The 8599-nt window shown below is 43.8% G+C and overlaps 1 protein-coding gene across 2 annotated transcripts in view; it reads left to right on the top strand.

Annotated features, from left to right (window-relative positions):
- The first annotated feature begins 239 nt into the window (after nt 1–239).
- The window catches only part of Ptpdc1 (protein tyrosine phosphatase domain containing 1), a 53258-nt gene continuing 44898 nt past the window's right edge, over nt 240–8599 (top strand). The window contains exon 1 of one of the 2 annotated variants that reach the window (XM_005066330.4): nt 240–498. The gene's annotated coding sequence lies outside the window, so the exon portion shown is untranslated. Of the gene's footprint in view, nt 499–648; nt 668–8599 lie in introns of those variants that run through there. The other variant, XM_013110644.3, reaches the window with a different exon arrangement.

The raw sequence follows: 8599 nt of genomic DNA, 5'->3' as shown, positions 1-8599 counted from the left end.
CCGGCTTTCGGTGCACAGGCCGTAGGCCGAGCGAGCGACCACACAGCCCCCCAAACGGCCTCCCAGCCGCGCGCGCAGGTTCGAAACCCCTAGGAGCCATCCCTCGCGTCACGGGCCGCCTCAAGCCGCCATTGGCTGGCGCGTGTCACGTGCAGACAGCGACTCTGGCTGTTGGCTGGCGGGCCGGGCGCGCGCAAGGCAGCGCCGGCGACGCGGCGTCATCGGATGCCGGGCCGCGGGGTGGCCCGTGCGCGCGCCGACGGGGAGACGTTGAGTGGCGCGCCCGGCGGGGAGTCAGTCCCGCTGCTAGTGGCGCGGCGGGGAGGCCGGGCCCGGCCTGCGGAGAGCGGTGGCGGGGCAGCGGGCAGGCCGGCGCCGCGGAGCCCGGGCAGCGCTTGGACCGGCCTCTCCGCCCGCGCATCCCGGCTCTAGACGTTTGAGACAGACCGACCGGCCGGCCCCAGGGCTCCGAAGCCGGAGAGCGAAGCGCGCCAAGAGGTTCGGAACCTGCAGCCAGTTAGGCGCCCGCCGAGCCGTTCCCAGACGGTTGTCCTTACGCGGCGGGTGACAGAGGGAGGCGTTTTGTAGAAGCATCCCTAGGGGCGGGGCGGGGGCCGGGGCCACCGGACTGCGGGCGCCCCTCTGTTCTGCTCCGTGGGGCGAGCAGGTGGGTGCCTGGGTGTTTTAGTTGAAATCTCTTGATTAGAAAATACCGGTAACTAAATTTTCATTACAAAGACGCCAAGCAAGACAGTCGCTGGCTGGTAATCAGACTGCCCCTTTACGATCTCTAATTCAGAACTAATTCTGCTAGTAAATGAGTCACTTGACCTTGTCCAAGTCACTTTTCTTTCTCACAGGCATTCTCAACATTGACGATGATGCCCCTGCTATGCGCGTGTGCGTTTGTGTGTGAAGTCTTATATAATACAGGGTTCGTGGCCTGTCACAGCGTCACAACATAGATACACAGTGTCTGTGGTATTACATTTTAACGGAAAAGAAAATATTGTAAAGAAAGAAAGACCCAGGGGCGTGGGGAGGCGGGGTTGAGAAACAGTACTTTAGGGAAATAGCTGATCAGATATTCCGCAAGAGTTGCCTATGCTAATGAACACCAGCTATCATTGACTCTCTGCTGAAAGAACCTGAGATATCATTATCGTTGTGTGCGCACGTAGACATACACGTATACCCCACCCCCACCCCACCCTGTACACTGAACAATCTTACTTGATTTTAACAACAAAAGTGCCACTCTAGTTTTGTTGTTGTTTTTCTCTGAGAGAATGGAAGGCTTGGGTGACTTGCCACAATCAGAGCTATTAACTGAAAGAAATAGGATTTCAACACGAATGTTTCCTGCCCCCCCCCCAACCGCTCACCCACCATCACATGGTTCTGGATTGCCTGTTCAGTTGTAGATGAGTACCCAGGAATTCTACCTGTGACTTTTTAAAAAGCATGGATTGCTGAAAAACTAGGACCAGCCTGAAATTTGCATAAAACCTGACAGATGATTCCTATTTGGTAACCCATAGTCCGTTTTAACCGTAACTAATCCCTCACCTGATTCCAGTGCTTTCGTGGGGTTGTGTCTTGGGATTCAAATTTCCCATCTCAAGCACTGCTTCCATTTTCTCTTTAAGAGGACGATTTTCTCCAGAAGAAGACCCTTTGTTGTCGGAATCCAAAGGTTATGATAGGGCACTGTTGAATAGCTCTCTTTTTGGAGAAAGTCCTGACAATTTGAATTTGCTTTCTCACTTTTTATATGATCTTCCTTGAGTGCTACTGAATATATTTTTTAAAAAGGCTCAAGTTATTTCTTTTCAAATCAATGTGAATCACAGTTAAACCCTATGAAGAAAAGTTCAAAAACCACAATTTACCCATAATACCACCAGTCTAACAACATGATGTTCATGGTCTTTATATTGCTGTATCCTTGTTACTGATATTTCTCATATCACATAAATTATTCAGGTTCACAAAACTTAGAAAATTCTTAGAGATGAGCCTGAACTTCACAATCCAAATCTGGGGGAAAAAAATCTAAAAATTGTTTTGAAGATAAATTTCGAATCACTGTTTTCTTGAAAGCACATTTCAACCCTTTTTCCAAATCCAAACCTGCCCCCAGGTCCAAAGCTTTTTATTTTTTCCCCCAGTTCTGAAATAAGGAGTGTGGAGGGAGGCTGTTGTGAATAGTGCTACGGTGAGCTCTGGAGTGCAGATTATTCTTTGAAAGACTTATCTCCTACTTTTGTGTAACTCAGAGCGTTGTGACATTGTGACGGGGGTGGGGGGGTGAGTGGTGGTGGTGGTGGTGGTATCTCCAAAAAAAAAAAGTAATTTTAGGTAAGGACTTTTTGAGTGGCAGGTCTACATAGCCTGGTTCTGGCTACTACAAACTACTGTCTCTGGTTTAGATCTTTCTGAGAACGGGTTGGGTGAATCTCTAGACTAGGCTCCCTGTGTGAGTGCTGTGGTGGCTATGGGAGCTGCCACCACTGATAAGAGAAGACCCACAATCACTGGGAGGAAACAATGTCATTTTTTTAATGCCCAAGTTATTCTGTTAATTATAGTTTAAGTAACATTGTCCTAAGCACACCAGTTCCATCTTGTGATCTAGGACATTACCCCTTAAACCATCTTGCCTCCCATATTCAGTCTTTGATTAAAAGTTTTGAGTACTTACTGTGTGCCAGATACGATGATGGTTTAAGTGTGCCCACTTCCCAATTCCATAGCCAATGCTATGTTTCTAAGAAGAATTCTGATGTCACCTGCTCATGGAAACAGTTTGCATCTAGATTCACAGCCTTGCAAAATCAGTCTTTGATAGTTTTTATTTATTTATGATTTATTTCTTTAATACCTGGTTGTAGAGATTTTGTATCTTCTCCATTGATTTGAGTCTTTTGTCTTAGGGATTAATTACCTGTTTTTTAAAAATTGTGTTGTGGCTCTGTTTTTATGTTTGTTACTGATACTGCTTTCTAAGAAGTATGAGGTATAATATAATATTTTATAAATAAAATGTTTTTTCTTCAAAGGCAAAGTATACAGTCAAACTTAGAAAACATCAGTAATCAGAAAGAATGTAAAAAAATCTGGTCATTCTCGTTTCTTCGGTGTGTGTTCTGCCGCTCTCTTGTCTATGTGTTAGCTGCAGAACTGAGAACGTGCTCTGTATCGTGTGTGTAAGCGGTATTGCTACTAATTATTGTGTCTGTGAAAGTGTGGGTGCATGCATGTCATGGTGCATGTGTTAGCACTTTAAGGAGTTGTTTCTCCTGCCCTGGGATCTAAGGGGTGAGCATGCTTCAGGGGCTGCCACTTTTACACCATTGAGCTATCTTGCCAGCCTGTGTTATATTTTGTGACATATTTTTTAACCCAGTGATAAAGTATGTCCTTTTCTCACATGACTCCAGTTCTTTTTAAACAGCTGTTTTGTTGCTAGAATTGGGGCTAGAAGGATCCTGTTTATTAGTGACTCTATGGGACAAATTCAATATACTGCCAACCCAGGAAAAAAGCCTCTGCTCTTTTTCTTTCATTAATTCCTGCCTCATCCCCCCTTTCTTAGACCCAGGACAGAGGGGCTCTGCTGGCAGCATCCCTGCAGGAAGATTTAGTCAGAAACATTGTCAACATTGTAGTTTCCTTCCAGTTTTTTTCCAGATATAGTTGGTCCTGCTAGAAATTCTTGAAACTGAAAGCATCCTATTTATTTAAAAGGTGCTCCTATAGCTAAAGCTAGTGGAAGAGATGGGTTTTATAGGTAGAAAACGAAAAGGAAGGAAAGAAACCCAGGTTGGTTGTTAGAGGTTAGCTGCAGGTAACTTGCAGGTTTAGAATGGAATTTTCTGTGTCATGCCATTTCAGACAAACTGAATTCCTTCTGATTGGCTGCTGTTAACCTTCTCCTGTTTGGAAGACTGTTTTATTTTGTTTTGGTTTTTTGAGACAGGGTTTCTCTGGCTTTGGAGGCTGTCCTGGAACTCACTCTGTAGACTGAGCTAGCTTCGAACTCACAGACATCCGCCTGCCTCTGCCTCCCTAGTGCTGGGATTAAAGGCAGGAGCCACCAACGCCCTGCTGGAAGACTGGTTCTTTACAAGTTTTGTGTGATAACCTAATATCCAGCACAAGTGACCGTTTGGACTGGGCCTGACCATTGGGCCTAGCACAGTCTAAACCAGAGACTTTTTTGCAGTTTACTCTACCACCCTCATTATCTGACTTGGATATGTATATGTTGAATATATTATCCTTTTCTCTCCCACGTCCCGTGATGGGAACCAAATTCAGGGCCTGGGGCCTATTAGACAAGTACTGTATCAGTGAGCCATACTTCCAGCCACTAAGTATTTTTAACCTATTCTAAGAATGGATGGTCTTGGGATCTCTGCAGATATCCAGGCCATCATAAGCCTTTGAAGAAAGGTGACTAAACTAACTTTAATAAACTATTTCAATCATCTTAACAAAACAATGAAATATAAAGAAATTATATACTATAAAATATAGAAACATAAAGAAAAAAGCTTCCTTTCTTCCTCCCCTCTCTCCCCCCTCTCCCTCCCTCCCTCTCCCTCTCTCCTCTCTCTCTCTCTCCCTCTCCCTTTCTCCTGTCTCTGTCTCTGTCTCTCTCCTCTTCTCTCTCTCTCTCCCTTCCTTCCTCTCTCCCTCCCTCTCTTCCACTCCCTCTCTTCTTCTTTGTGAATTCCTGAGTGGTTTCTTGAGCATCAGACTGCCCTATTTCCATAGTAAACAATAGGCTTGGTTACAAACTACAAGTTGTTGCTTCAACTGTGTTAATTAGTAAGCTACATTTAAAAGAAATGGCTTTTCCAAACATTAAGTGACTTTGTATCAAAGTTGTGACTTAAAAAACACAAAAGTCAAATCCACAGGTGAAAACCAGTAACCCAGCAAAATGCCCTGAAGTGTCAGCTCTGAATCGTGTCTAAATTGTTTAAGGGGGGGCAGCACCCTTCTGGAGACAAAAGGTAGGTGAGCCTGCCTGCTTCTATTCTGGTAGTTTCCATTCTGTCTTTGGTATATGTGGGTCCAGCCCCAGGCTGGGTACCATGACTAAGGAGGTGACAAAGGGCAGGGCCAAGACTCCAAGCCAGAGCAAATGAAGAAAAATGGCCCTACCTGTCATTTCCAAGCTTTGGCAGCTCTCAGAAGGTGTTTCCTGCCTGCCCAGCCCCTGCTGTGGCCAGATTGTGGGTCTTGGACCTGGGTTTATGGTTACTGAAGACCTGCTGCTACTGCCCAGCTCCAAGCCCTTATTCCAGCTCCTCCGTATCCCAAGGGAGAGAGCTGGTCTCATGGCTGGTCTCAGGCTGCGGGTGGAGGGGAAGGAAGGTTAGCTCAGACCTCAGAATCGGCTGGTGCCCCTCAGAACTGGGGCTCAGCACACAGGAGAAGTCGGAAAGAGGTAGACAGAGGATGGATGTGGTCTCACGGTACACAAGGCAGGCAGGGCATGAGTGAGGACCGTGTCCAGCTCTGAAAGGGCATGGACTGATGAATGGCAAGGCCCATTCTATGCACATGTGTGTTTACCATCTACGTATAGAGCTTTATATTTGACTCCCTTGAATTTTTGTACCACTGTACATTGCTTTTTCATATTTTAGTATGTAGCCAAAATAGTATGCCATAGTAAATGTTAGCACATATCTTTCCATACTCCTCTTACATGAGGTTTTCTATATGCCAATTGTCCTAATTAGATAGTTTATCATTATTATCATTTCCTGAATGTGTCTAATTTTTCTGGGGTTTAAGTGGCCTATTTGAACAAGCTTACCTTCTCTATGTCCTAGTGAGCACTGTTAATCGACTGCTGTGTCTTTGTTTCTACCCAATAGCTGAGTAAGTTTCAGTCATGAGAGTCAATGTACCTAATTTGTAAAGGTCCTATTGTGCCACCACTTTAGCCTGACTGACTGTGTTAAGCAGGGACTATATAGAATAGCTGACTTTAGTTCAGTATTTGCGTTCCTTTGGGTATGATAAGGACCACAGGGAAGGGAGGGACTTTCTCTGTGATTATTGTGGTTGTTCCTGATGCCCAGGGGAAAGGACTCTCACTTAGATCCTTCTCCCTACCTGGTGTCAATGCCTGGATGACTCAATGTGGAAAGCAGAGTGCTGCTCTTGATTTGTGGATGTTAAAAGGGTAATGCCCACAATGATTTAAGTTGATGGAGACATATGGCAGAATATTGGGCTTTTAGCCCATACCTCCCATTTCTATTTTCTGAGTGATTATTATTTAGATCAGTGTAGACTTCCTTGACAGATAAACTCCTCAAATTAATGAACACAGAAATAAAGTTGAGCTGTTTTTCTCAGTTAAAATGTAAACTTCTAAATGTTTATTTTTAGAAAATTAACTTTTCTAGGTGATAATCAAATTATAGGATAAAATCTTCTTTTATTGTGCAAATTAATTAAGATGAAGGGTTGAGGAGATGGCTTTGTGGGTAAAGGGCTTATTATACAGGCATGAGGATCTGAATGTGGGTTCCTAATATCCAGGTAAGGTAGGTGAGATGGCATATGACTTCAGTAACCTTAGTGCTCCTACAGCAGGATGGGAGACAACAAAATCACGGTGGCTCATAGCTAATCTGGCATAACTAGCAGTAAACAAGACTGTCTCAAGCTGGAAGGCAAGGAACTATACCTGAGTTTGTCTTCTGACCTCTACACAGAAATTTTTAAAAATGACATTTAAATTCAAGCCGGGCGGTGGTGGCGCATGCCTTTAATCCCAGCACTCGGGAGGCAGAGGCAGGCGGATCTCTGTGAGTTCGAGGCCAGGCTTGACTGACAGCCTCCAAAACAATACAGAGAAACCCTGTCTCGTAAATACCAAAAAAAAAAATGACATTTAAATCCAGTAAATTCTGCATTGGATCTTACAGCCCAGTGCAGTCTATTGTAACTTACCCTTCATTCTTGTATATTCTTCAGATTGTACTCTGACCTTACTTCTCTTACTCACCCCAGCCCTTTGACTGTCAGCTGTCACTAATCTCAGGGTACAGTCTTTCATTCCTTTTACTAAGCACTTACTTTTTAAAGCGCAAAGACTATTTTACTCATCCTTGCACCCCACCACTCTGCATCTTATGATTTTTGTGGTGCCTGTTAAGAACTTGAATATTTATCAGTTTAATTGGTTCATGTGTGCCTGTCACACGGTCTTTCCCTCTGAACATGTACTAATGTGTCCATTTCCCTTTTGACCTGTGTTTGTGTATATGTTGTTCTCCTACTTTGGAAAAATATGCCTTACAATGGCATACTTTTATGTATCAAAGTTAGAAAAATGCAAAGAGTGACCTGAGTTTTTCCTGTGTGTGTGAGGGGTTGTGACTGCTGGCCAGTGATGGCAGTGTTGCACTGCTCATTCTGTCCCTGGCCTGCTCAGCTTTGCCAGTAAGAGTGCTTTCATTTGGCCTCAGGCCCTTTGACATTCTTGTCCACTAGAGTTTTGAGCCCTTGTCTGCCTTATAGCACTACAAGATGATCTAGGCTCATTGTAAACATTCCCTGCCCTAGCCTTAAACAAGTCATTTCATCAAGAGTCCCTTTGCTCTGGTGTGCTCATAGCAATTGGGGTTTCATTGCTTTCGGGTAACCGTCTGTGACCAGAGTTATAGAATATATATACATGTGGTTTTTGCTTTCCATGGCTTCAGTTATCTAGTTAGCTATAATTTGAAAGTATGAAGTGGAAAATCCCAGAAATAAAAATGTAAATTTTAAATTGCGTGTCATTCTTAGTGACATGGTGCAGTCTTGCACCCTCAGCTCTCTCCTGCCCTGGACATGAGTCATCCCTTTGTCCACTGTACCCATGCTGTGAATGCTACTCACTCATTAGTCACTTAGTCATAGGCTGTCACAATGCTTGTGTTCAGTTATATAGCAATGCATGTGTACTTTTGTGTAGCAGACTAATGACTACATCACAATGCCTGTGTCCTTCACCTCACTTCATCTAATCACATAGATAGAATATAATAAGATATTTTGAGACAGCTACTTAACTATTAGCACAATAATGTTAAATTCTATTTTATCAGTTATTGTTAATATTTTCTTTTGCCTATTTTATAAAGTATTCTATAGTAAGTGTGTATGCATTAAAAAGAGCAGAGGGTACCTGTAGTTGTTACATGCATGGCTTCAGGCATTCACTGAGGAGCTTTGAAACATGTCCTCGCAAATATTGTATTAAGCTTACCAGGAGACCCCACAGTAGGCCAGACTAGTGCAGATGGTTCACTTCTTGTTTACCTGCGACTTCATAGTCCACAGTCTGTGTTGCTGCTCCGTTCAGCATCTCTTCTGATGTTTCCTATCTTGGTGTACATGACCTATATGAAGATTGCTAATTTGACCTCCGTAAGAAACATAACCTAATATGTATGAGTAGTTCTTTTTCTCTCACATTTACCATTCATTTCCAAAGATACTTGTTTGTAACTTTCTTACCATCTTCTCAGGGAGGTCCTGTCCTACTTTTGTAATGCAGTCAAGTTCCTTTGCCTTAGTC

The sequence above is a fragment of the Mesocricetus auratus genome, unplaced genomic scaffold, assembly GCF_017639785.1.
Source record: "Mesocricetus auratus isolate SY011 unplaced genomic scaffold, BCM_Maur_2.0 Super-Scaffold_100013, whole genome shotgun sequence".
NCBI lineage: Eukaryota > Metazoa > Chordata > Mammalia > Rodentia > Cricetidae > Mesocricetus > Mesocricetus auratus.
The sequence above is the reverse complement of the archived record's forward strand: the minus strand, read 5'-3'. Positions and strand labels throughout refer to the sequence as shown.